This window comes from Rhinolophus sinicus, chromosome 16 (genome assembly GCF_057876585.1).
Source record: "Rhinolophus sinicus isolate RSI-liver-muscle chromosome 16, RSI-T2T, whole genome shotgun sequence".
Lineage (NCBI taxonomy): Eukaryota > Metazoa > Chordata > Mammalia > Chiroptera > Rhinolophidae > Rhinolophus > Rhinolophus sinicus.
This window is the reverse complement of record NC_142516.1, coordinates 98,520,070-98,544,839: the sequence shown is the minus strand read 5'-3', so window position 1 is coordinate 98,544,839 and position 24,770 is coordinate 98,520,070.

The window sequence follows — 24,770 nt, the reverse complement described above, 5'->3', positions numbered from 1 at the left end:
TTTTGTGGTTCCATACAAATTTGAGGATTTTTGTTGAGGGGAGTTCTATTTCTGTAAAAAATGCCATTGAGATTTTGATAGGGATTGCATTAAATTGCTTTAGGTAACCTGACCACTTTAATAATGATAATTCTTTCAGTCTATGGACACAGAATACTTTTCCATTTTTTGTGTGTGTCTTCTTCAATTTCTTTTAACAATGTCTTATAATTTTTACTGTACAGAACCGTATTTCCAAGTTTTTGCTAATTTTCTTACCACAAGATGCTCTTGTAGTTGGCTACAGAAAACTTGCAAGGAAATGTAGATTTCCAAATTCAGGAGGAAAAGGTCCTTTTCATTCTTTTAACAAAAATATTTGGCATTTATTATATACCAGGCATTGCACTAGGCCCTGGGAGTAGTATATCAATGAGCAAAATGTACAAAAATCTCTGATGATCCTTACATTCTTGTAGGGGGAGGCAAATTATAAGCAAGATGGTTTTCTGTATTAGATGGCAATAAGGGCGATTATAGATGTGCTATTGTATGCTAAACAGTGGAAGGTGCTAAAGAGAAGAATCAAGCAGGAAGGAGGAGTGGGAAATGTTAGCATTTATAGGAAAGGCAACCAAGAAAACAACTCATGGAAATGACACTTCAGTAAAGATTTAAAGGAGATGGGGAAAGAGGGTGTCAAGATGGGGCTTGAGGTGAAATAGGAGTTTGTATTGTATTCCAGACCCCTGCTAAGTTCTGGAAATTTGGGAGAGAAGTTTATGGAAAGGGAAATTCTGAATAGCCAGGTGTGGGCTTGGATGCCATTTGAAACCTTTGCACATATTACCTTCATTGCAACCATTGCGTGGTTATAGCCCATGCAATAACCGTACATAATAACCACTACATGGTTCTAAAGTGGTTTGGACTTTATTGTGGCTGGCAAATTTGGGGCTCACGTTAGTAACATGATTTTTGAATCGGAAATTATATTTAGTTAATTTTAAATGATAAAAAGATTTCAATGATAAAATGATGATGATATACTTTTAGGGGTGTTTTAAATTATTTAATGGCATGGATGCCATTCCACCTGCTGCCTTAAACTCTTTTGAGAGGAAATAAAATGATTTACGAAAATGTACCTTACACTATACTATGCCTTAGTTTTCCCTCTCCTGTCTGGAAGCAAAGTGCACTTGTCATTGATTTTGGTCTAAAAAAAAACCCCATCTTTTTCCCTAATTTAATTTCACTTCTACATAAGTACAGTACCACTTATAATATTGCATATATCTTGCCGAAAATGAGTGGAGATATTAATTGCCAGTGCTTCAGTCCAATTTGTGTGTCTCTGAGAAATGTCAGCGATAGGCAGCAAGTACTTCTGATGCTGGTGAGTCAGCAGAACAGAATGTTAAATAGAAACAATTTAAGCACATAATAGAAGATGCTTTGGGGTCACTGCCAAAGTTGGTAGGGTAGTGTACCAATTAGCTTGATAACGCAAAGAGGATATCTCAGAAGAGTGCATATTATCTTAGAGGTGTTAATGGAACAAAGTAGTCTTAAAACAGGCCTGTTACCTCTTTTGGTATGTTTTTTCAGCTACACCAGGTCACAGCCTCCCCAGTGTTATGGTAGTGATGGATCTGAATGAGCAATCCAAGAGGAATTTCAATTTCAATTAAAATTCTGGCTTGACCTTAACCTCTTTTCTCTCTTTTTCAAGTCAAATCAACTCAAGTTATTTGTGTCCTTACAGGTGTAGACACTCCTTGCAGGCACCTGTATAACACCTCGCACATCATAGGTGTACAACAAAAGTATGCCGAATTGAATAATGACACTACCACTAAATCTGATGCCGCTCAGGGACACTGACTGTGATAATCCCTGCTACTCAGTGCCATATACACGGTGCAGACACTGTAAAAGGTGCTCTGTACGGGTACTCTCTCCTAATCTTCTCAGCAACTTTCGGACTGAACTTCAAAGGTAAATCCTTGACTCAGGGAGTTAAGTAGTTTGTCCCAAGCTATGTGGCTGTTTAAATCCTAGACCTCAGGCTTGAATTCTCTTTCTACCAATCTAGCTGCTAGGCCCTCGGATAACATTGGCAGTTTTTCATCAGAACTGAAACAAGCAAATGGAAAAACTGTTTTAAAAGTTCTTTACATATCATAACCTTACAATAAAGCACCAAATAAGGTCACACGTGGAAAGAACCTTCAGCATAGATTGTAAAACGAGGACTTTATACTTTTATAGCTGTGTCCCACTTAGAATCACTTGTCATCTTAAAAATAAAAGAAAGTAATTTCATGAAGTGCTAATTTTAATCAACTTGTCTCTGGATAAGGACCTAGAGTCCTCCTTCTGCATGTTCCATTATATAATTCTCCCCTTTCCAGGTTACAGAGCACTGAAAAAATTTATACTGAGACTAGTAGTTCCACATACCAGTAATAACATTAGGCTGTTCTTTCCAATTGCAAACAACAGCTATTTTTGTGCCTATTAGTTATGCAGAAGGGCCTCAATAGGTATTGCAATACATATTAAATTAAGAATTAAAGTAAATCTCAGGCTCTTTTGGCCTGTGAAAAAAGTTTGCTTATTCTGTTGATTTTTCTCCTAATATGGTTATGGATTTCAGTAATTCCTGAACTGAGGCAAAGAGAGCAAACATATTATTTCTCAGTTTTTTTCTCTTCATAATTCCGGTATAGTGTAAAGGTTTTTACAATGGTTCTCACCATGCAGTACAAATGGTATAGTTTGATGCAGCTGTTTCTGCTAAAGTACAACGACTTTTACTGCCCTAAAACCACTCTGCTAAGGCTCAAAAGTTTTTTTTTTTTTTTTTTTTTCCAGCAACAACTTTAAAATGCACCCTTTGGTTTCAGTCGTTAGGAGGCAGGTAAGTTCCCAACAGATATAAAGCTTTTTCGGAGGCACACATCTCCCCTCTCAGGAGTCCTGGCACCACTATGCAGTTAGAATCAGAGTTGCTACTCCTTGGGTCACGAGAGTGCAGCAGCCGGATGTAGACATGTTCCGCAACCAGGATTCCTTGTGAAACAGCACACCCAAACAGAGTACTGGCGGAACTTTGGATCAAGGGGCTAATTACCAGGGTGTGGGCAGGATTCGGGAAACCGAGGAAGGATGGTGAAGGTTGCAAACTGGAGGAGCACTGACCATGCCAAGGCCTCTGGGGCACAAGGAAAGGCCTGCTTATTGGAGCCTGGAGGGAGCTATGGCTGGAGGAGAGGCACTCTGTGGCTTTCGTAGAGGAACCAAGCTAGAAGAGCCCCTGCCAGCTGTGGCCTGGCAGGCAGGGAGCGAGCCAAATTAGTACTTGGTCTTCGTCCTCCTGCTGCACTCCGATCCTTTGCCGGTGCTTCCCATTGACAGAATCCAGGCGGAGAGGGAGCAGGAGGGCAGGAATTCCATGGATGTGATGCAGCCAGGTGAGCCTCCCCAAGCACCAAAGCTGGGTGAGGCAGGGGCTGCAAAAGCTCCAGTACACCAGGCCAGGGCAGGATTTCTCAACCTCGACACTACTGACATTTTGGGCTAGTTAATTCTTTGTTGTGGGGCCATCCTGTGCATTGCAGGAGATTTCACAGCATCCCTGGTCTCTACCTGCTAGATGTCAGTAGTGCCTGCCCCCGAAATCGTGACAATCAAAAATGTTTCCAGGCATTGACAAGTGTCCCATGGAGAGCCAAGCTGCCCCTGAGTGAAACCACTAGGTTAGTGGATTAAAAGTGAATTCGTGATCTCGAGGCTGACCATTTATTCATTCCTTCATTCAAGGAAAAATGTGTTTTCCCAGCTTACCTGTTTGGCAAACTGTGATGATGTGCACTGGAATTGAGAAGATGAAAAGACACGCTCTTGCTTCCTTGAAGGTTTCCGCTTTATAGAATAAGGCCAGTGATCAATTGCAGATAAAGTTACGTCATCGTGCTATCATAGAAATTTAAGCAGAGTGCTATTGCATAGCAATTAAGACAAAGAAGTGTGAACTGTCAGTTCTTCAAAAACGATCTGTTGATTAAGCAAAGTTTGTTAGAGTCAAACTACCACTGTGAAGAGTTTATGACAATAGTTTCTGATTGGCAAGCACAGTGAGGTGAGGGCGTTGAAATGATTCTTGATGAACAAACTCTGTCTTGATATGTAAACTATTTTAGTTGGCTCACAGTCGTATCTTGAGGAACAAATATTTCCTGGAGCAAATTGCAAAGTTATTTTAGCTTGTCTCAGTGTTTTTTAACAGGCACAGGAAAATATGCTTGGTCCCAGGATTATTTAACAAAGAGAAAGGAAATTAATTTAGCTTTAGTCTCAGTCTCAGAGTGGAGAAAATAAACTAACATTTATCGAACATCAGTTACCAACCAGGTAGTAATGCATGCTTTAATACTTACACTAGCCCTGAGGAGTTTGGTATTATTACTCCCGCTTTATAGATGAGAAACGTGAGACTCAATTGCCCAAAGTCACAAAGCAATTGACAGTGCCAGGCATTTATTTTGCCTGGGCAGATGGAGAGTTGGGGAAAGATTCTAAAAGGAGACAATATACTAGATGACCTCAAAGATGAATAGGATTTATTCAATTTGGAAAGACTTAATGGGCGGGAATGGGGAGAATGAATTTAGGGAAGGGAAAGGGGACAGCATGAATGAAGACTCCAGGGTGTGAATGTGTGTGGCATGTTTTAGGGTACACGCTACAGGTTTGTGAGAAATTTATGTGGGTAACGAGGCACTCGCATTAATTAGAATTAGAGCCTGTGAAGGGATGTACTCTTCTTCCTCTCTTCATTGTCCTTTCCAGAAAATAGGGACTTCTACCAACACTTCCACCCTCTCAGGAATGTTTTGGGGAAGTAACTTGAACTTGAACTCTCTCCTCAGGGCAAGGAGTGACCTTTCAGGTTGATGAGATGGGGTGAATATTCCTTCACTCTGGAGGCTGGGGTCTCAACTCTTGCTTTCGCTGCAAACGGTGGCATACATTCTCTTCCTGCTTTTGCAGCCTTTGGTAAGCAATTCCACCCAGCAAGGAAGGTCTGGAATTCCCTAGCTGCTTCTTTATTCTATCCCTGGCTTAGAACAATGCTTTTGTCATGTTAAATACACATCTCCTATGAGAGACATTAATGAATGAATCATAACGTGACTACATGGTAGAAAACATAACAATTTTTGAGGGCATTAGATGGAATAAGAATGGTTGTGTATGAGTTTCCTGATTCCAAGCATACGTGCTCTGACTCCTTTTTAGGCTCCAGAGGACTTGAGAAGATTGTGGGTTCTTGGGGTTTTTGTTGTTGTTGTGAAGCATATGTTTGTGATACTATTTCATTGTAACCTGAACAGACTTCACTGTTTCTTAGCTCCAGCCAAGGAACTCAGTAGACTGAAAATAAGCTAGGTCTCAGAAATAACTGTATTTGAAAATCATCCTGATTCTTCCCCTATCTGAGCCATAGGGTAAGGGTCTCCTGCCAAACTTGGTTCTTCACCCAGGTGCCTCCAGGTGTCTCTGATCCTCTCACACCCTTTCTCCTCTCCCTTCCCCTTCTATGTAACAGACGCACAGAGGCATGCACAGGCGTGCTGCCTCTGCTCTCTCTCTCTCTCTCTCTCTCTCTCTCTCTCTCTCTCTCTCTCTCTCTCTCACACACACACACACACACACACACACACACACACACACACGTTTTACTTCTGGGCAGGTCATTGATAGAGAACAACCTCCAGAACTATTGGCTCAGGGCTATGAGCCTGGTTGAGGATAAACATGAATGGAAGCTGGGAGAGGTTTGGGTTTGGAGCATAGTTTTCTCCTGTGACTGACCATACTATGTTCGGGGCTACATTCTACCTTCTTGTCCAATTGTGCATCTTCATTCCTTTCTTAGATCAATTTGTTTCTGGTTGGATAATAGATCTGGATGTTCATAAAATAATCATGGCTGTTCATATTCAAAATAAATAGTTTGTTACAGGCGTAACTAAGACATCGATCAGATAATTTGTTGACAGTATGGCTGGCAAAGGTGATTTAGTGTGGTTTATCTTTGTTCTCAAGGACTAGTCATTTAAATATAAACCTCTTTAGAAGTTTTAAAACACCATTCTTCACTAAAACTTCAAATAAATGATTCCCCACCTGTGTTTACAACGGCAGTAAAAAGTAGACTACAGGTGATTAGTTACCTGGTCAATTTAACCAAATCAGGATAAATTGTTTGAAAATTAGTTTTTATATCAGTCCTAAGGAAGATAGATTTAATTTTCTCCATCCCAAATGTGATTCTTATTATCTTTATATCTTCATTCAAGTTTTTCATTACTCAATGGTAAATATACGGTATGCCTCTTTCTTTTTTTTTTTTTTTTAACAAACCTATATTTTCAAAAAGCCATTTTAGAGGAATTAAATTTTACATCTATATGAGAAATTTGAACAATAATTTGGTTATTTTCTTTACCAAAGCCATTGGAAACAGTTAATTGTGAATACACTGGGAGATGAGCCATTCCCAATTGAAATGGATAATCATAGATATTTGAAAGAGATGTTTGCCAAGTTGTGATAGGAGGATAATATCCATCACTAAGCATCATTAGGCATTTACAGTTTATTCAAATAAGACAATAAATTTATGTTTTCTGGACATAAATATTTATACAGAATAAATATATCTTCATTTGATCTTTAAACTGTATTAGTTGCAACTGCCACTTATTGTGAGTTTTATATTTATCATCAGGCTAGTAATTCTTATTATTTCTATTTTATATAGATGAGAAAACAAAGGTACATAACTTTCACTTTCTTCTTGGTGTTGTTTCTGAAGAGTCAAGTCCACAATTTGGGACTTACTGGGGCTATTTATTGAGTACAAACTATTATTGGGAATGTTTTCTTTATTTTGTGAAATTTGTGAAATCAACTAAACTGGAACTGCTAGAATTGAATAGTGCTTAGCAAATTAATGGCTTCTTGTGATATATTTATTAACTTGAAAATAAGGGCTCTAAGTACATAACCTTATGTACAACATAATTGGAAACTATAGTCTTTATCCTATTATGGGAGTTTTAGGAAATCTTAAATGAGAAATCTTTCCCAGCACAGTGGAACGCTCTACATTGTAGATATAAATTTGGGTAGAAATACATTTGTTTACTTTTCTGAGTTATACATATTTTTGATGAAAGGATATTTTAGGAAAATATCTGACTTTAAATTTTAAAAATTTTAATCGTTTTACTTCATTTTATGTTTTGAAAATAAAATGCATGAAAAATTACAAAAATTTAAAAATACGCAAAAAACGAAAACCAACTCTGCTGTCTACTACATCTCACAACTCCCTGTTTCCTTTCCTAGAGTCAGTCACAAAAATCAATGTGCTATGTATTCTTCCACAAAATTTTATGCATATACAAGTATCTTTCTAAGTCTTTTTTTTTTTTTTTTTTTTTTTTTTTTAAACACAAAATATAAGCATGATACATAAACTGCTCCTGACCTTGACTTTTTTGCTTAACAATGTATCTGGTAGATTGTTCCATGTTGGTTCACAAATTGTTTTTCATCTCTTTTTAAACACCTGTAAAATATTCTATTGTATGAATGAATCATAATTTATCTAACATGTCTCAAATTTAACAATCACCCCAGATAAATAAACAAAAGGACTTTCATTTTTTTCTCTCTCATCTTTTTTTTTTTTTTTGTTCCCCCATGTTTGGGTTTGGCTTCTCCTGACATTTGTATCAATCACTTCTCTGCTCCACTATGCCTCAGCAAACAATCTATATGACATATTCACTTTTCCACATTCTCAGGACCTTAAATTTTGTGTGCCAATTTACTATGACAGTGAATACAGGATTGGGGATCTTTGTCATAATCTGTTGAAAACCAAGTTGAGGTTCACTGGTTTGGGAATCTTGAACCACTGTGACATTGAAGTCATTTTCATTCTGTCAGCCCTGCCCAGAAGGAATCAGTATGTTCTGGTGACAGTCTCCGTCTGGATAAATGATCTAATCCACACAAGTTTTAATACAATTGCTTATTGGTTCTGTTGATGAGTTTTGTTGGAGTCAGTATGTAACTATTAGTATGTAAATATCTGCATTATGAAAATACATTGTCACTTATGCTTCAGATCAGCAAAAACACATTAGGTACTTGTACTATTATTGATAGGCTAAGTGGGCAGGTACAAAGATTAATAAGGCATCATTTTGCCTTCAAAGGGCTCACATTAATGTTTTAGAAATTGGGGTAAAAAGAGGTAACTTCTACTTTTTCAAAGGTGGAGGCTTGATTTTGTCTTATGGGTTGTACATTTGCCGAAAACCTACATACACAAAAACAAACAAACAAATAAACAAACAAAAACTGACCGTTAAACCAAGGTAATTGGGGTCTAGTTGGATTATCTCAATCACCTCAATGGTTATAATCCTCGAGTTCACACCTACCATATAGGGAATTACCTTGAGCAATGGTAGCTTCCAAATACACTATAAGGCACTCCGTCTCAGAAGTCACAGAGCAGAAAGGCTCACAGACCAATTACAACATACAACAAGAAGGAAGGGTAAAGAGATGGGGTAGGTTAACATTCTTGGATTAGGGTACAAGCAGATTGAAGGACCATAACATGTGAGCCGTGGGGTTCACAAGCCTCACATATGCCCTCTATCTTTCTCTCTGTCACTTAGTCCTCCTTGCTAATGATGTGATTTTGAGGGCCAGGCTTGAGGTTTGAAGTAAGGGCTCATAAACAGAAGGGGCCCTGGGCCAGTGATACACACTTGTTCTACTGGAGACACTTAGGGCTAAGAATATCTGGACGTAGCTGCAGCTTGTCTACTAAACAGCCATGGGTCCTACATGTATTTCTTGTGTAGAGTACACGTGGGGCCAGAATGAGACCATAGTGGATGTCGCCAATGGGTGATTGAATTTGAGGGTGACTTAGTTGTCATCTCAGAGGTGGCATTATTTGGTCTTTCCATTCCTTTCTGTCTCTAATCAATACTTTTGTTTGTTCCAACATACATTTTATTTATTCTGTTGATCAACTGTTGCCATGTCATAGAGGTTACTAACTTACCATCTATAATGAACATATCACATGATTCCTATCTCTCTCACAAGTTACTTGCGTACTCATTATGTACACATAACGTATCCAAGAGTTTTACTTATTTCTTATAATTTATACTATGTTTAAAATTTCTTATGAGTTTAGTCCATTTTGTTTGTTTTCTTGTCTTCTATAGCAGAACTGAATATTCTCAAACAATATGGAAAGTGCATTTTATAAGACCTTGTTCTTGAATTCCAACCCAATGTTCCATGTGGGTGTTGAGACTCAATTTCAATAGTTCCAAATTGAACTCACCTTTCACTATAAAAACTTCCTTGGTTATCCTATAATTATTAATGGCATGAATTTCTACTCTAATCTTAAAATTCTCTTTACCTCTTTCCTCTCTTTACCAGAATCACCAAAGACTTTTGCTTTTGCCTCAAAAATACCTCTTAAATTCTTTATCTTCTCCCCGTTTCCACTGTTCCAAGAGTCTTCCACTTGCTGCCAACCTGATTTCTCTGTAATACAAGTGGATTCCTGACTTTCTGTTTAGCATCCTCCTCATCCCAATCCTCACTTGCCATTTTTTTCCTAAATACCATGCATATTCATACATATGAACATTAGAATATTAAGACATTTTTAATTATTAAGTAAGTATTGATTAGAAATTACAGGGAGTTGCATAAATAACACAAGGAGGTCTCATGTACCCTTCCTCCAGTTTCCACCAAGTACATGTTTTTTTATATTTGGAATATCCCTCTTGGTCTTAATTACCTAGAATATTATTAATCATTCTTTAAGCTTCAGCTTTGAAGTCAAAGCTTTCCAGACTTCTCACCACCAGTGCTAAATTAATCACTTCCTTCTTAACACTGATTTTTTACACATAGCATCATAACCATCTTCTCTGATAATCCATGATCTCTTTAAGGACAAAGAGTTTGTTTTATTCATCTCTCAATCCACAGAAGCTAGCTCAAAGCATGGCACATATTAAGTGTCTGATAAAAATAGTGAATTTCATATACATTATATTTCATTTTGAGAACATGAAACGTAAAAATCAAATTGTACAAAATCGATGCATGTAATGGGTGATATTTTAATCAGGGGTGTTATTACAGATAGCTCTCAATATGATCTTTCCTAGAGAATTTAAAATATAATTCAATTTCCAAAAATAATTTATGATTATGTTCATGAAAACATGTACTGGGTAATATGAGATAAGTATTGAAACAAGTATTCAAACGAAAAATTCCCATTTAAAATATGGAACCAGTTTTATTCTCTATTGTTATTGTCCCAAATAGGTAGTAATAGCGTCCCTCCTGGGATTGTGGATTGTGACTTCCTTCTCTTTTGACTCGTGCTTCATTCTGTGGTGGAAAAGCTGCAGGTGATGTGCATGCATGTGGGTCTCTCCAGGCTCTGAGTATGAACAAGGCGGCTACATGAATATGTTGGCTGACCTCTGCCCCCCCCTCAAAGTCTCCTAAGCTCTGTCTCACTGGTGCCCTTGATCAAGACCTCTAATTTTCTCCCTTCCTAGCCACCCCAGCAATGCACTTCAGGGAGGCACCTGGCCACAGTGGCTGCAGCTGGCACCCACTGTAAGAACTTCATTGTGCCGGGCCAGTGGACATAGCACTTCCTTGCTGGCGCCCACCCTTCTCCTTTAGCTCACCACTGCTGCCAGAGGTTGTGACAGACACAGTGATTCCCACCCACCTCGGTCTCCAATACTGTTTTTATGACCATCTTTAAAAGAGGCGTTATGTTGACATTGTGGTCAGTAAGACTGTGATGAGAGGTACATGAGGAAGAAATTTAAGACGAGACCATGATACACATAAAGGAACTAGGTAAATGTGCCGCTTTTCACATGTATGCCCACATCCTCAGCTACCATTAGTGAGGGACCCACCACCACCACATCAGCCCGCCTATGGCTTGCTTCACCACATATAACCAACTCGTCATAACTCTGGACTCGGATGCAACCACATTAGATTCCTTAGACATTCAAGCTCATGTCCAGAGTCTCATAAGCTTCCTTATGGAGAAGGCCTTCTCATCCCTTTCTGAGGAAGGTTAAACTAGTCCCAGAGACTGATTGGGAATAGATACCATCTTGTCCTCTCTCTTTATTTTTGTTTTTTCCAACTTTCTTTTTCCTCAACGCCCCTCTTCTCATCTCCATCGGTTTGAATACTAAAGGCTCCCATGCCTATCGCTTTGACCTCTGTCAGTCCCAGTGTTAAAAGCCCCGTGCAGTTGTGTGCAGGACACAGCTGGGAGATTCTGCTGCAGGTGGGTTAGGTTAGAGGTCAGAGGCAGGGTCATTCCCATGATTGTGGTCCTCATTAACGAACAATAGCATGCTCTGAACATTGAACACAGCTTCTTTTTGCCTTCGGTCTCTGATTAAATTAAAAATAATAATAATATACTATAGATATTTTTTGGACGAGTGAAATATTTCTTCCCATGAGAGCTAGAAATAGAGAAGAGTCAGACTTCATGTCTTTCTGTTGACCTCAGTAGCAACTGGTGTTTTTCAGAAATGATCACTCAGGTATTTCTACTTCTGGGCACTAAAATTACTTTCCTCCTTTCTGCTTCTTGACATCTCAGAAATGAAAATGAGGATTTTTCTTTGGGTTAGGGACAAAGGTAAGAACCAGTGGAGTGACTGACACAGCTTTATTCTTGGCAAGGCTTGACACTGAAAGAGCAGTGGGAGATAACTTTCAAGTGGGCTTTAGGAGGACATCCAAAGGATGCCTTTCTGCAGGGTCAAATACCTCCCTCCTGGGTAAATCATTCAAAGCACCAGGGCTGCAGGCAAGTGGGCTCTGTCAGCCGGCACATGCCGTAAGCTGTCACCTTCTGTTCCGTTGTGCAGAAGACTTTACAAGAATAGTGATTCATCGAATAAAATAATCCACTAAGGTAAAATTAGATGGTCAGGAAATTAAGTCAGCGTTGTAGAATTGTTACAGTAAAAAAAAGGAAAGAAAAAAAAACTACTTTGTAATATGCTATTTTAGAAGTCATAGCCTAAACAATATTATCTGGATTCTCTGTGGAGAGCATATCAGAGAAGTACCTCAGGAGGCAGTAAGTCCTTTTCTATAGAAGCCTTTTTCTCCTTATGTATTTCTATACGAAGCTAGCATCCTAAATTGATTCTGAAAGTGCAACCCTAGAAAAAGTTTTCATTTAAAGAAATATTGTAAGGTACTACATTTTTGTTCTTTAAAAAGGGTTATTTTTGGTCAAATTTCATCCCAAGTATACTTACAGTATCTCATATGGGCATAATTCTCTTGTCGATTCTACTATTTTTGTCCATCAATTTCCTTCCCAACTTATAACTAACACCACATCTTGCTCTGCACACATACAAAATCTTCCCTTTGGAATCAATGAAATTACATGAAACAGCAAGAAGAACAATAGAATTGGGACATTTTATTTCTGTATTTCTTATTAGAGTCTTTAAAGTAAAACTCATATTTTGGGGTTAGCAAAATGATTCTTTTTTAATCTCATTGAAGTGTCCTGTACACAATTTACATTTACTGATTACCAGTGTTGTTGTGGTAGGTTTCTCAGAACCCCAAAGCTGATAATTGTCTCTGAGGAAGAAAGTACCCTAAGATACTCAAGACTAGTGCTGTCCAATGGATACTCAAGGCAAGCTCCATATGTAATTTGAAATCATTTAGTAGTTTCATTTAAAAAGCTAAAAATAGATACATTAATTTTAATAGTATATTTTATTTAATCCAATGTCTCTAAAATATTTTCATTTCAACATGTAATCAAAAGGTAAAAATGAAAGTATTTTATATTCTTTTATATCATATTAAGTCTTTAATATCCAGAGTGTGTTTTATACTATCTAAATTTGGACTAGCCACATTTCAAGTGCTTAATAGCACTTAAAACCACATGTGGTTAGTGGCTACCATATTAGATAGCATAGCTCTAGGAGATAATAAGCATAATAAATTTAGTACATATTCTAAATATATACATAACTTTATATAATTTTAAAACATTTCATACTTCCAATAATGTTGGGCTTTCTGAACATAAATATTTTGTTTTTAATAAGTTCCTCAAATCTTACAATACTAAGACAGGCAGATTACAGATTATGGGTATATGTAATGAATTAATTTAAAAATACATTTTAAAAATATAGGTATGACTTTTCTTTTCGTGTGTGAGTTTATACACATATATCTAGTTTCTCCATCTTTTCTTAATTTTGATCTGCAGCTATTTTTGTTCAAAGTCTTCACCACTTCTTAACAGACTAAGATTTTAATTTTTCTTATTAAAAATATATTGAGTGAATTCAAGAGCCCAGGAATTTTACAGCCAACATTACAAACTTTTCAGTATTAGTTGGATGCCCACTTCGACAGGTGTGATTTTCAGTTTACATATAGAAATGCAATCATTTGCTTTTTTCCCTTTGAATATTTGACTGGTGAGATAAATGCAGCATGTTCTTCCTTCGGTCTCACTTTTTTCTTTTCATTTAAAATTCTGTACAAGTCTAATTCATCTTTGAAGACTGAGACTAGCTCATCTAACACTTCTGCTAAAAAAGATCCATAAATTCTTGGATTAAATCTAAATGGTCTTGTTTTCTTTAAATATTTAATACGTATTTTCTTTAACAGTGACAGCAAGTCACTGTTTCTAAGTGACATTTGAGGTCAGGGAGTGAACTTGGGCTTCACTGGGTGTGAGACCAGAATGTAGGAATCAGTCGCTAAACTCCCAAGTGTGTAGCACCTACAACCAGGAGATTTTTCCTTATTCCCCTGGTTTTTCCCTACTCACCTTTGTGAGGCACTAATTCTTGGAAAGAGATAACATCTTTTTATGACAAATGGCCCTTGGGTTAAGTGGCACTCAAGTGCAATTACTAAGGAGAAAAGTGAGGAGAAATTTAAAAGTTTTAAGTAGTTCTTTGACAGAAAATGGTGTATTTGGATAAACTGAAAGTAGGATGTTGAATATTAATACACAGATGGGATAAACTGCCATATGAAAATAAGAGCTAGTGATACCTGAAATCAGTTCAATTAGTCATTTAAGATTCCTATGGGTGCAAAGGCTGCCACTTTTTAAAACAAGAGCTAGCAAACTTTCTGTAAAGGTCCAGGCAGTAAATATTTCAGGCCTTGTGGACCATATGGTCTCTGTCAAAAATACTCAACTCTGTAATTGCAGCTCAGAAAGCAGCCACACGCAAAATGCAAATGAATGAACATGGCTGTGTTCCAATAAAACTTTATTTTCAAACAGGTAGTTGGCTGGATTTGACCTATGTGACCCCGATATAAGAAATCAATCTTTACAAAAGGTCTGCTCAGTAGCTGCACTGCTACCATCACTTCCTGTTATTTCTTGGAAATGTCCACCCAATGGAAGTGACTTTCTCCTGAATCACAACACACCACATTTCTCATAAGGAGGCATATGTTTCTTCTGCACACTCCCGTACCCCAACATAACCATTTTTTTTGGTAAGGTATGGGTTTTGTTGCTCTACCAGACCTGGAATTACAGTGGTGTAAGCAAGAGAGAGGATGGTTTCTGTCACATGTAACTTCCATGTTTGAGCAGCCTAGGGCTGCTGTAGTGACTCCAGGAGTTACCTCATCTTCGTACCCTCATGCCCCCCCACCACTCAGTCCGCCTTGGAACCAGGAGGAAGGGGGAAGGAGCATAACGTGGCAGTTGCTCACATCACGTCTGCTCATATCCCAGTGGGCAGCACTTCATCAAATTGCCCTGTCTAGCTGCAAGAGAGGCGGAGAAACAGAATCCTTATTCTGGGCAGCTATGGATCCAGGTAAAATTTGGGGGCTTCTACTATTACAGAAAAGATGAATAAAAGTAGGAGGCATGTAGCTACAACTAGGTTTTTACTTTAATCTTGTATTTATAGAACAGTTAAGAGTCTGAAAAGAGTTACTTGCATTTTGAAGTTGTCTTTTACGGTATTTTTATGTGATAGATTAGTTGCTGTTGTGAGATTTGAAAAGAGCGGCTGACCAAAGTCTCCAGACATATCTTCTGACACAAATAACAGTTATTTACTATACAGGGTTAGAATATTGTTTTAGAACTTATGTGGCAAATATCTCGCATACTCTACTATTCTCCCTCTCTGAGCCCACATTAGACATTACTAATAAATCATAACATTCTTTCCCACTGAACTCTGACTTGGCTTTCGAACCCTTTATATTCTATTCTAGCCAACCTCTACTGATCAGCAGTTTATTTGTACCTTTTAGCTTAAAATTTTATCTTTTGTTTTTATTGTATCTTTGACACTGATCTTATCTATAGATGGTGATAGGGCAATATATGTTTTCTGTCTTTTAAGCTAAATCTCCTGTCTTAACTTTTGTCAAATTTTTATTTTGATCTTATTTTCAGATCATGATTCGTATCTGATTTTTGTATAGCTAACTTTTGTCACAAAACTAAAATTAGAATAGTTTTATTCACCCCCTTCATGTTATGGAGTAACTGAAACCCAGAAGATGAAAGGAATTACCCATGGGCACACAGCCAGATAGTGGCAACATTAAAAGTAGAGTCTGGAACCCCCGATTCCTACTCTAGTACTCTCACTTTGCCAAAGCCAAATTAATAAATGACTAGAGTAATTAAAAATCAGTCATAATTATTATAATAAGTGGGTGTGATTGTTTGATAACAGAACTTCAGTTTCTCAAGGTTCTGTTTCTTGCATTTATAGACAAAAACCAACATATTTCACTTTTTTTCAACATAAAAGGAATGCTAACCTGAGTAATCCTTTCTCCCATCTTTGGCTACTTCTAGAACTTTTCAGATTTTATAAAATGGATTTGACATTGTGAAAAATAGGATTTGAAGACGGCTTTCTAGGACATTTTCACTTTCGTTCTGCTATAAAGTGGCACAGCTGTTCTTGTAATAATGCCTTGGCTATTCCTGTTTCAATAAGATACCTTTATGTGAAGTCCAAAGTACTGACTTTTATAGGCTTTTTTTCAAGATTAAGTTATAAGAGCAATTTTAATTTTTTTTTAGTGTATTTTGACCCAAGGGTCTATCAGGTTTTGTTGCTTCTCATTTTGTTCCAATCCCTTTGGCTATCCAAATTGCTGGATCCTGTCAGGCAAGGCTGTTCACTTCAGTTCTCCTGTGTGCACACAATTTCTTAGCAGGTGTGCTACGTGAAACCTTCGTCAATAGACAGGTGGAGTTAGAGTATCTTATTCTTTCAGAAGCAAACAACAACAACAACAACAACAACAAACTTCAGCAAAAACAAGTTTTAGAAAGACCAATTACAAAGCAAGCAGATCTAACTATAGTATCTACATCTAAGGAAGTATACTTTCTTTTTTAAAAAAGAGTAATTTAAAAAGATTAACTAAATCTTCCCATGAAAACTTTGAGACCTCTAAGTACCAAAAATTATGGCCCTTTCACATGACAGAGAAAATTAGGCTGGTACAATAGACCAAAGGAAATTTTCATAAGGGACTTTTTTTTTTTTTTTATCTAACTATTAATTAAGTTAAAGTGCTTGAGACACTGAAGAATTTTCCTTCTTTCATCTTTCAATTTTGAGGGAAGAGCTAGAAAGCAGAAACTTCATGACTATAACCAAAAGACAGAAAATAATTTCAGTATGATGGAACTAAACCTCAAGTTTAGGCTCATTTACCAAACCTTGAGAGCAGTGTATTCTTGTACACAGAAAGGACAAAATCCTCCTCATACTGAAACTAAGCTCAGGTAAATTCGGGAATGCCTGTTTATCATTTGCCCACCCTTCCTGCATGCAGGGTCTCCACTCTTATTTTGCTACTTCTAAGTTGGCTCAACAAAACTCTTCTGAACAGATAAGCAACAACTTGCACAACCATGTGGCTCCTTTAGTAGGTGCATTTATTTTGCAAATATATAATGAACATTTACTCTGAGTTAGATATCATGGTACCTACAGTTGGAAAAGTCAAAATCATAGCCCTCAGAAGCCTGTTGTCCAATGTGCGAGACAAACAAATGAGCAAATAATTTCACCACTACATGGCCAGATGCTGTGAAAGTAGCAAGTTCTGCTTGAGTGTTGACAAAGGAGGCAGTGTTGGAGTTGGCTGGAAGCCTATGGGAGTTCACAAAGTGGAGAAGGTGGACAAAACAAATAGAGGCTAAAACAACATAATAGCAGTATGGATGGGTGAAACAGCATATGGCCATTTATAGTTGTTTAGCGTGGCAGGTGTGTAGGAGAGTGGGAGTGTGTGGCAGAGGATTGCATTCAATAACTGAGCAAATATTGAGTGACTGTTTAGCCTGGGCACTGTGCAGCGATCCTTAGGGTGCAGAGATGATTGCCCCTTAGTCCTGGTCCTTGAGGAATTAACAAATGAGGCACAAGTCACAAATAAATTATATTCGGGTGAGAGTGTGGCAAGGGCAACCATAGCAGAAGCATCAGATTCTTTTGCTCATGCTCATTCATTCACTAAGAAGTGAGAGCCCACCCTGATGCCAGGCATCCCGCTTTTGGGAGGGATATCTGCAAAGGAGAGCAACAGCACATACCTCCTGCTTGTGAGGACCACACAGTGTAATGGTGACAGATATTGATCAGTTACAGCAAAACGTATACACCAGCAACTGTGACAAATCATCCAGAAGGTACAGAATCCTAGAGTACCTATAATGCAGGGTTTGTTCTAATTAGAGAGAGTAGGGAACACTGTATTTACCACGAGTCCTCTTACACAATAATTTTCTCATGCTTGAATTCTTAATTTCCTTTCTCCAACTTGAAGTTCATTTCAAGAAATTTTTGGAAGGTTACCTGGGCAACAGATTGTTGGAGCCCTTGCATCTCTGAGAATATTGGTTTTCTACTTTTACAAATGACTGACAACACTCATGTGGAAAAGTGTTGTTATAACTCCCCTTCTGTTAAAACTCTAGAATTTGAGTCCTTGTTATTTGGCAATGCGATTTAAAGTTGGTTTTTAGGCCTTCCCAATGTTTGTAGGCAGCCTATTTTTCTGTCTGAATCTTATGTTTTTTAATATTAAAATAATAGTAGCATTTTCTTTAAAAAATTAAATATACTCTTAACAGATCACCCAGCAATTACAGTCCTTGGTGTTTACTCAAATGAAATGAAACCTTATGTTCACACAAAAACCTGCACATAAATGTTTATAGCAATGTCATTCATGATTGACCAAACTTGGAAGCAACCATGATATTCTCTAGTAGGTGAGTGGATAAATAAACTGTGATTATATCTAGACAATGGAATATTATTCACCACTAAAAAGAAATGAGTTATCAAACCACAAAACAATGTGGAGGAACCTTAAGGGTATATTATTAAGTGACAGAGACCAATCTGAAAAAACTTTACACTATGGGAAAAACTGTCAAGATAGTAAGAGGACCAGTGGGTGCCAGAGGTCAGGGGGAGGGAGGGAGGAATGGGCGGAGCACAGAGGCTGTTTAGGGCAGTGAAACTGCTCTGCATGATACTGTAATGGTGGATACACGTCACTGTACATTTGTCAAACCCATAGAACATATAACACCAGGAGTGAGCCCAAATCTAAACTATGGGCTTTGGGTGATGATCTGTCACTGTCGGTTCAATGATAGTAGCAAAGGTACCACTGCGATGTGGGATGTTCACAGTGGGGGAGACTCTGCATGTGTGGGGGCTGGGGGTGTATGGGAAATACCTTCTACTTAACTTTTCTGCGAACCTAAAATTGCTCTAAAAGATAACATCTATTAAAAATAAAACAAAACAAACAAAATTCCCTGGAAGTAAAAAAAAAAAAAAAAATTCTTACTAGAAAATCTATATTTTGCTTGGAGTATTATATATTCATAGATATTTTAGGAGGCCGGAAGCGCTGTTTTGTGGAAACCTAGTCAGATGTAATTCTCAATCAGACCTCCACTCAGACTATAATCGTCATCTTTATTATGATGTTATCTTTATGCCTCTTGTGGACGCAATGTTTAGCCCTAGGAGAAAGGTTTGAGTGCTGCCAGAACTTTAATTCATTTTCATTTTTCCTACAAATCCTTTAAGAAGGGGATCACTGGATATATAGCTCTCTCACATAATTTATGAATTATCATCGATGTAAGAATTACCAGTGTATTTCAAATTAAGATTAATATATTCTTACAATCCTTGATACCAACAGAGGAAATATTTTTAAGTGATATATTTCTCCATTTGCATCTTATCAGGGAACTTTCACTTTCAAATATGTGACAGTTGGCTCCCAGGTTATTTTTTAATGTCTTTATTAAGATATAATTCACAAACCACAAAATCTACTCATTTAAAATATAAAATTCATTTGTTGGGCTCCTTGTCAAATATATGGTGGCAGAAAGAGAATAGACTTTGGGTGGTGAGCACACAATGGAGTATACAGATGCTGTACACCTGAAACTTATATAGTGTGATTAACTAATATAACCCCAATAAATGTAATAAAAAGAAATAAAATATAAACTCAATGATTTTTAGTATATTCACGGAGTTATGCAACCATCACTGAAGTATGATTTTGGAATATTTTACCACTCCCTAAAAGTATCTTGTACACATTAGCATCCATAGCTTCCCCAGCCCTAGGCAATCAGTCACATACTTTGTCTCTATTGACTTGCCTATTCTAGACATTTAATATAAATGGAACCATAATATATGTGTTCTTTTGTGACTGGCTTCTTTCACTTAGCATAATGCTATCAAATTTCATCTATGCTGTATAACATGTGTCAGTACATCATTCCTTTTGATTATCAAGTAATATTCCTCTGTAACAATTGGAGGACTGCCAAACTGTTTCCCAAAGTAACTGCACTATTTTGCATTTCTACCAGCAAAGAATAAGGGTTTCAGTTTCTCCATATCCTTGTCAACACTTGATATTGTCTATTATTTAAATATTATAATTGTAACCATCCTAGTGAGTGGAAAGTATTGTCTCATTATGATTTTTATGTGCATTTTACTAATTACTAATGATGTTGAACTTCTTTTTATGTGTTTATTAGCCATTTTTATATTTTTGTTGGAGAAATGTCTATTGAAATTTTTTACCCATTTAAAAATTATTTTTATTTTTATTTTTGAGTTGTAAGAGTTCTTTATATATCTTGGATACAAACATCTTATCATGAATTACAAATATTTTCTCCTGGTCTCTGGGTTGTATTTTCACTTTCTTTATAGTGTCACTTGTAGTACAAAGGGTTTAACTTTGCAGTAGTTCAATTTATGTTTTCTTTTTCTTTTTTCATTTGTGTTTTTGGTGTCGTATTTAAGAAACCATTGCCTAATCAAAAGACAAAGACATTTACTCTTATATTTTCTTCTAAGAGTCTTATAGTTTTAGCTCTTACATTTATTTATTTATTTAGGTATGTGATCCATTTTGATTTAATTGGTGCATGTAAAATAGTCCAACTCATTATTTTGCATGTATTTCCAGCTGTCTTAGCACCATTGAAAGACTGACTATTTCTCATCCCTTTGAATTATCTTGGCACCGTTGTTGAAATACAATTGGCCACGAAAATATGAGTTTCTTTCTTGACTCAATTCTGTTTTGTTGATGTATATATCTATTATTATGCCATAACACATTGTTTGGATTACTGTAGCTTTGTGGTAAGTTTTGAAATTTGGACATACGAATCTTCCATCTTTGTTCTTTTTCAAGATTGGTTATTCTGGATGCTTTGGATTTCCGTATGAATTTTAAGATCAGCTTTGACAATTTCTGCAGAAAATACATTGGGATTTTGTTAAGGATTTCAATGAATCTGAAGATCAATTTAGAATTATTGACATTTTAACAATATTAAGTCTTACAGACCATGAATATGGGATACCTTTCATTTTTTTAGAGCTCCTCTAGTTTATTTCAGTAATGTTTTGCAGTTTCCAATGTAACCATCTTGAATTTTTTGAAAAAATTTATTCTTAAGGATTTTATTCTTTTTCATGGTATTATAAGTAGGATGGTTTAATTTCATTTTCAAACTGTTCACTGTTCATATGTAGAATTAATTTATTTTATATAATATCACGTATCCTGCAACTTTGCTGTGGTATTTATTAGTTCTAATAGTTTGTAAGGGTTTTCTCTATGCAAACCATGTTATCTACAAGTAGAGATAGCTTTATTTCTTTTTCTTGCCTAAATGCCCTGAACAGTACCTGAATACAACGCGGAGTAAAAGATAGAAGAGCAAACATTCTTGTCCTATTTCTGATTCTAGAGAAAACGTTCAGTCTTTCACCATTAAGTATGATTTTAGCTGTGGGTTTTTTGTTGGTGTCCTTTACGATCATGAGGAGGTTCACTTCTATTCCTAGTTTGAGTGTTTCTGTGAAAGGGTGTTGACTTTTGTCAAATGCTTTTTTTCTGCATCCGTTGAGATGATTATGTTCTGTCCTTTATTTTATTAAACTGGTGTTTTATAATGATTAATTTTCCTATCTCGAACCAACTTTGCATTTCTGGGATAAATTCCATTTGGTTATGGTTCATAATCCTTTTATATCTTGCTGAATGTAATCTGTTACTATTTTGTTAGGGGGTTTTGCATCTATGTTCATAAAATATATTGGGATGTAATTTCCTTTTATTTGGTGTCTTTTTCTGCTTTTGGTAAAAGTATAATACTGGTCATAGAGAACAAATTGGGAAGTGTTCTCTCATATTTGTGGGGAGAGTTTGTGAAGCACTGATACTAATTTTTTAAATGTCTGGTAGAATTCATCAGTGAAGTCATCTGAGCCTAGGCATCTCCGTGATATGTAAGTTTTAATGTTAGTATTTCTATCTACTTGTTATAAGTCCATTCATATTTTTCATTTCTTCTTGAATAAGTTTTTGTACTTTTGTCTTTCTAATTACTTGTCCATTTCATCTAAGTTATTTTACTGTTGACATGAAATTTTTCATAGTATGCTTTTATAATCTTTTTATTTCTGTAATGTTAGGTTACTAACTGAGATTTTTCTTCTTTTTATTATAGGTCTTTACAGCTATAAATTTCTCTCTGAGCAATGCTTTCTCAGCATCTTATAAGTTTGAATATATTGTAGTTTTGTTTTTATTCATATTAAGGTGTTACCCATGAAAGAACTGAGAAAGAATGGACAATGAAGTAGTAGGATCCTTAAAGAGTTGGTTTCCTGGAAACCAAGAGATACAAATATCGCAAGGAAGGGAGAATGTTAACTCCACAGAATGCTGTTAAGAGAGTAAAATGAGGTCAGAGAGATGGAGATTTTCCTTGGTATTATGGTTATAAGCATCTCCGTTGGATTACAGGGACAGACAGAAGCCCCTACTGACAGGGTGAAAGAAATGTCTGGAAGTGAAAACATAGAAGGAGTAAATATTAGAAAACTACACTCATAAGTTTTTCTGTGATGTGGAGCAGCAAAATGGAAGAAGTCATTGGGGAGGGAAGCAGCATCACAGGAACATTTGTTAATGAGGGGGACCCTAGAGCATGTTTGGATGTTGATGGAAAGGAGAGAGGAGGTCTCTAATAAATCAGGAGAGAGTCACAGAAATCCTAGGTAAAGAGAGAGAAGATGGGATCCACAGCACAAATTGTTTGTCTTTAATGGGAAGAGAAATATTTCTTCCATTGTAACAGGAAGAAAGGCAGAACACATGGGTAGAGATGCAGGTAGGGGTGATGTTGGGAAGATGAGAGAATTCCTGTATGATTGTATCTAGCTTCTCGGGGAACATGAAGTGAGGTCAGCAGTTAAAAGTTGGATGGATTAAAGGGAATATTGGAGTTCATAGAACAGATGAGCAGATGTTAAATGGACCTCTTTGAGAATGAGAAAAATTTGCTTTTACTGAACATATTAGACTTACTGGGAATTTTTTTTTTTTGGGTAGCCATTCTGAATTTTAAAAAAGCCCAGTTAGCACAGCTGTATTCATTTTCTCAGAAGTAGGATCAGAGTAGATAGACAGTTTAAGTGGAGTTGTTTGTTTCCCAGGTGAGTGAGTAGAGGATCATAAAACAATAAGGTGTGAAATGTGCTTTACTGCACAAAACACAGACACACACACACACACACACACACACACACACACATACACCAGAGACACACCACTCTCATTCACATGCATACCACACTCCCATGTGCATACATACGCACTCACATATGTCACACTTATATACACACACTCAGAAGTTCTAGCCCACTTAATTTTTACAGTAAACCCCAAAAGCATTTTACTACTGTTACTGAAGTACTTGAAAATTGAAAGACACTTGTAGTTTCCTCTATGTGAGTCACTCTTACCCTGTTCTTCAAATGTTCTAAACATTATCACGAAATAAAGTAGAGTCGATGTTAAGATTCTGTTATTTCCATTTGAGTCATCCTTTCATGGAATTTACCTTTGGAGCTTTTTCCCCTGGTACCTGTCCTACTACCATGCAGCTGTCCCAGGAACTCCCCATATAGTGGGCTATCCCAGACTTTTCTTCATACCTACACACCACCCCTATTCTCTCATCAGCGTAGCTAGAATTCAGGCTCTGCTCCTCATTGGCTATGTGACCTACGGTGTAATAAGCAAGAAATAATAATTTATTGTGAGGATTAAAAAATATAATGCATGGAAAGTGCTCAATATTCAATAGATGCCAAATTCATCTTTTTTCTCTTCTTTAATCTTTATATCTCTTTACCTGTTTTATCAGTTCTGGTCATATTTTTAATTTTTCAATTAGAGTTGACATATAATATTATATTAGTTTCAAGTGTACGACAGTGATTAGCTATTTATATAACTTACAAAGTGATGACCCTGATAAATCTAGTAGCCATCTGACGCTGTACATAATTATTACAATATTATTTACTATAGTCCTATATTCTTTATGCTATACTTTACATCCCAATGAATAGTATGTTACTACCAATTTGTACTTCTTAATCCCTTCCCCCTGCCCCCCGCCCCATGCCCTTCCCATCTGGCAACTATCAAATTGTTTTCTGTATCTATGAGTTTGTGTCCATTGTTTGTTCGTTTATTTTGTTCTTTAGATTCCACATATAAGGGAAATCATATTGCAGGTGTCTTTCTTTGTCTGATTTACTCCACTCAGTACAATATCCATGTTGTTGCAGATGGCAAGATTTCATTCTTTTTTTGTTCCTTTTTTTTTTTTTTTATGGCTGAACAATATTCTATTGTACAATGTACCACCTCTTATTTATCCATTCATCCATTGGTGAGCACTCAAGTTGCATCCATATCTTGGCTATTGTAAATAATGCTTCAATGAACATATGGATGCACATGTCCCTTCGATAAATATGCAGAAGTGGGATTACTGGGTCTTTCTTTGCCTCTTGTTATAGCCTTTGTTTTAAAGTCTATTTTGTCAGGTCTGAGTATTGTTATCCCCCCTTTTTTTTCATTTCCATTTTAATGAAATATCTTTTCCCCTCCCTTTAGTTTCAGTCTATGTGTTTTGATCTGAATTGAAT